A 5,851-nucleotide genomic window follows, 5' to 3' on the forward strand; every position below is an offset into this window, starting at 1 on the left:
TGGTAATTGTATTGAAATTGCTAAGTGATATGAATTGTTTATTGTGCGTAAGTGTGATGGGTTGTAAAACTATTTCGAAAACCAATTCGTCGTGGTGATTGTGTGGGTTTTGCTAAGTGTTAAGTTTTGGAGTTATGTGTGAGTGTGATTGAATTAGTTTAAGTATTTTTGGAAGAATAAGCAGGGAAATCGATTTCCCAATCGATTGGATGAGTTGCAGGAAGTTCACTATTTTAACCTAATCGATTTGCCAATCGATTGTATAAATATATCTTTCAAAATCTTTTAAGAAATCGATTTGGAAATCGATTGGCAGAGAGGCAGGAACTCAGCAAAACTGCCGAAATCGATTTGGAAATCGATTTGGCAACCCAGGGACTCATCAGAACTGACAAAATCGACTTAGAAATCGATTTGGTCATGCAGAAACTCAGCAGAACTGACCAAATCGATTTGGCAATCGATTGGCTCAGCAAAAGTACTTATTTTGAGTTAGATAATCGATTGCTCAATTGATTTATCATTGCTTTGGTCAGTTATGTATTACTTGATGATTTGAGAACTTCATTTTGATTTCATTTTTAATTGGCAAGCATTACATGAACTTTTAGCATATGAGAAATCCTTTTAAGGTGCATGCTTAGTTGAAAGGTTATTTTGTGCATTTAAAACTTAAATGTTATGTGTTATCTGTTAATTTCGGTTGGTGACCCTTTACAACTACTGTGGAAATCTGGGCTTTGCCCTCAGATGAGAGTCAGGACGATCCTACCGGTTCGTACCCTACGGACGGGAATGGAGATGGGAACGCTTGACGGCAGCTACGTTAGGAGGATCTCACGGGGCGCGTGGAGATCACTCAGGGTGTATAGTTTTTGGTAGGATGATCAGATTAGGTTGATGTATAGGGACTAGACGCCCTTCTTTTTGGGTTGGAGTATTTTAATTTGGAAAACTGTACCTATACTGATATTATCTGTTTGACATTTTGTTTTGATGGGGTCTATGTACCACCTTTTGAAATGTAAATACTTTGGATTCTGATATTATCTGTTCTGCTTGTAAATTCTGTTGACTTATTTGTCGTTGTGTTACGACTTAAATATTTATCCAAAAGTATTTACCTTATTTAAATCTCTGTTTTATTTTAATCTCTTTCAAAAAAAAAATATACCCTCGCTTTGAAAAACGGGGTGTTACATCGTTGTTTCCAAATGTTACGGACTAGTAGAAATTTACCTTTTTAAGTCGGTTAAGTTGAACCGACTTAACAGCAAACGACTTAATAAACACATTATTTTTAAGTCGGTTAAGTTGAACCGACTTAACAGAGCTTCGTCCTTTTATGTCGGTTCAACTTAACCGACTTAAACATTCGTGTTTATTAAGTCGTTTGTTGTTAACTCGGACACGGAACTGACTTAAAATGTACATTTTAACCGACTTAACAGAGCTTCGTCCTTTCAAGTTGGTTCAACTTAACCGACTTAAACGTCATAAATTCAGTTCAACAAGTCATCTTTTTAAGTTGGTTCTTTTGATCAACAAACTTAATAGATAGAGTTAAAATATATTTTTTTTATAATAATTTTATCATTTTTTTTATGCTCCTACTCCATACATACATAAATACAATATTTCGTATTAAATTTCAAATTAAAATTTTGTACTTTTAACCACAATTTTATATAGCTATATAATAGCCAAAATATACCGTAATAGAAGTTCATACAAAATATAGAGTACAAAGAATGTCTATCATTTTTGATTACTCTTGGCAAGACGAAAAATCATTTAGATGTCAATTAATAAAATTACAAAGTCACATTTAGCAATATTCAATAGATATATATTCAAGCACCGTCATTTTCTTCAATTAATTCCAAAATAAAATCCACACAACGTTCTTGAACTTCTTTAATTTGATCCGGATGAAATGATCTCGAGTCGTCAAATATCTGGGAAAACTCAATCAATAACAACATATAATTTTTTATCATACGAACACACAAAAACACAATCAATAACAACTTTTAAGAAATTTACGTACTTGCATCCATGAATCAACAATACTAACTGTTACAATGTTCAACATATGTAACATGACATAATAGCCACACTCATAATTTGAAGCTTGTCTTTGACTCTAAAATTGAAAAAAAAAATGTTAAATGCATAAAAATTTTATAATATTATAAATAAGCTTTCAAGTTGAACAATCTCAGCACCGCAGACAACCGTGTGCATCCCGGATACAAAGCCTCTTCTTTGTCGTTACACAAACTATCAAAAACATGTGCACGCTGAAAAGACTCTTGTCCAATATCAAGAATCATGTTCTCAAGCCGATTGTCCATATCTTCACGAACTTCTTCTCTTTCTGATACATTTGTCATGTTTAACGAATCACCATGCCATATCCATTTTGTATAAGTTTGGCATATTCCATAACAAATAAGATGATTTCTTATTTCTTCAAACTGTAACTGATTTCCATTTAAACATTTAACACAAGGACAATAAAACTTTCCTTCATTTTTGGGAAGTTTTTGTAAAGCAAATTCTAAAAATTCTTCCACACCTTTCTGATACACTTCACTTAAACGATTAGCATTCATCCAACTACGATCCATAACTACTTCTGTTAAAAATATATAACTGTAAAGATTAAGGTAAAAGATTAAAACTAAAACAATTTTATTATTCAGGAAATGTATATTTTACTTTTTATTTATTGTCCTAAAGTGTCGTATTCATAATAGCTAAGAATAATCTAATAATATATTATTGTTTTCTTTTTTATTGTTATTATTTTGTGAATATCTAAGTACCGATGAAATTTACAACCACAAAATAATTGAAATATTTTAAATGGGGAACTTTCAATTAATTTACAACACAAAATAATTGAAATATTTTAAATGAGACACTTCCATTTGAAATAGTTCAAATATGATACATTTTCAGGTGTATTAGTTTAATAAATTTCTTTTATGTATTTGAAAATTAATTAATTTTCCTAAGCATCAATTATAAGAGCTATTACTTTCAGATTTAATAGATAACATACTACATTTGTAAAGTTTACACCTTTTCTGTCTTTCTATCTAAAATGTTATTGTTATGGTATATTTTTTAATTGTTTTGTTAAAGAGTACCTTATCTGCCTTTCTATATAAAATGATATTATTATTGTATAGTTTTTAATTGTTTCGTTAAAGAGTATCTTATCTGCCTTTCTACGTAGAATATTATTGTTATTGTATATTTTTTTTAATTGTTTTATTGAAAAGTGTTTTTCAACCAAAAAATAAAAGGGCAAACTTAATTGATTTAGATTAAACAAAAAACGTTGCAATCCCTCTATTCTAAAACAAACTCACCCTAAAAATATTCATGTCTAATGTCTTTAATACATAAAATAAAATACTACATTTATAAGTTTACACCTTACTATCTATATGTTTTCTATATAAAATACTACTATTTTACTCCCTATTATGTCCACACACAAATTCTAAAAAATGAAATATGTAAAATATGTAATTTAATTTGAGAATGAAATCTGTCTTAATGAATTGATGAAGTGATGACATAAAACGGCAACGGTTGTAAAGTCGAATCCAAGTTGTAGGTGCTTCACGATACAGAGGTTAGGAATGGAAGGAAGAGGTTTAGAGCGCAGATGTTATGGGAGCTGGAAGATAAAACGCTAAATACACGACATCTTTTAATTTGTTTTAACCTGCCTTAAATCGGTTATCAATATAACCGCATTAAACAAGTTTTAAATATTTACAAAATTGTCACCGCCTCAATTTATTAAATGGCATAAATATTTACAAAATTGCCACCGCCTCATTTTATGTTTTATCCTTAAGTCGGTTATCAATATACCGCGTTAAATATTTACAAAATTGTCATAAATATTTAAAAAATTGCCACCACCTCATTTTATTAAATGACATTTTATCTTTACGTCGGTTATCAATATAACCGCTAAGTTTTAAATATTTATAAAATTGCCGCTTCATTTTATTAAGTGGTTTACCAATTAAATTATTTAGCCACGTGGAGTATGATGGGATATATTAATTTTTTAATTTTATTTTTACCGTATTTCTTAAGTCGGTTGTCAATCTAACCGTGTTAATAGTGTTTCACATATTTACAAAATTGTCACCGCCTCATTTTGTTAACTCGTTTATATGGGCAACCGACTTAAATATATATCTGCCTCATTTGTTAAGTCTGGTGGCACATAACGACTTAAATCTGCTGAATTAAAAACTCAATTTTCTACTAGTGGGATCCTCCGTCTTTTTTTATAAGTGACATGAAACAGTTTTTGTCACCCGTCATATGCCTTGAACAACCACTGTCCAAAAATCATGGCCTTTTCTTGACATCTTGAGATTCATCCTGCATGATGTGTTATATCATTTTTAGGCACCCACTTGATTTTGGGTCTTGCAGAGTTAGCTTCGAAATCTGATTTTTTCTTAGTGTTAAATGTTATCTCAGAATGACCAATCTAGGACCAAGAAGAATATTTAGTGGTTCTTGAAAATGGTTTAAAAAACTGAGTTTCAGTTGGTTTTGATAAAGCTCCCGAACGTTCTTCGTTTTTTACATTAGCTTAAGATCGTTCTTGCTTTTTCAGATTTTGAGAAAAATTTGCTTTTGCTGTCAAATGTTCTCAGTAACACCCCGTTTTCTTAGCGAATGTGTATTTTTTTTTCAAAAGAAATTAAAATAAAACAGAGAATTAAATAAGGTAAAATACATTTGGATAAATATTTAAGTCGTAACACAACGACAAATAAGTCAACAGAATTTACAAGCAGCGGAAAAATTCTCAATCCATGAATTCAAAAATATTTACATAACAAAAGTAGTACAGTCTTCCAGTTTAAAAATAAACGCAACCCAAAAGAAAGACATCATTTCCCTCTGGGACAACCTAGTCTGATCATTTTACAAAACAACTTAAACACCCTGAGTGATCTCCACGCGCCCCGTGAGATCCTCCTAACGTAGCTGCAGTCAAACGTTCCCATCTCCATTCTCGTCTGTAGGGTACGAACCGGTAGGATCGTCCTGACTCTCATTTGAGGGCAAAGCCCAGATTTCCACAATAATTGTAAAGGGTCACCAACCGAAATTAACAGATAACACATAACATTTAAGTTTTAAATGCACAAAATAACCTTTCAACTAAGCATGCACCTTAAAAGGATTTTCCATATGCTAAAAGTTCATATAATGCTTGCCAATTAACAATGAACTCAAAATGAAGTTCTCAAACCATCAAGTAATACATAACTGACCAAAGCATTGATAAATCAATTGAGCAATCGATTATCTAACTCAAAATAAGGACTTTTGCTGAGCCAATCGATTGCCAAATCGATTTGGTCAGTTCTGCTGAGTTTCTCATGACCAAATCAATTTCTAAGTCAATTTTGGCAGTTTTGCTGAGTCCCTGCCTCTCTGCCAATCGATTTCCAAATCGATTTCTTAAAAGATTTTGAAAGATATATTTATACAATCGATTGGCAAATCGATTAGACAAAATGTTAAGTAACCGAGACATTAAGAGATTCCCCCTCCTTAACGTCCAGTTAACTTAAACGGTTTTCAAAACAAAATGTTAAGTAACCGAGACATTAAGAGATTCCCCCTCCTTAACGTCCAGTTAACTTAAACGGTTTTCAAAACAAAATATTAAGTAACCGAGACATTAAGAGATTCCCCATTCTTAACGCCCAGTTAGCTTAAACGGTTTTCAAAACAAAATGTTAAGTAACCGAGACATTAAGAGATTCCCCCTCCTTAACGTCCAGTTAAC

The sequence above is a fragment of the Cicer arietinum genome, chromosome 3 (genome assembly GCF_000331145.2).
Source record: "Cicer arietinum cultivar CDC Frontier isolate Library 1 chromosome 3, Cicar.CDCFrontier_v2.0, whole genome shotgun sequence".
Lineage (NCBI taxonomy): Eukaryota > Viridiplantae > Streptophyta > Magnoliopsida > Fabales > Fabaceae > Cicer > Cicer arietinum.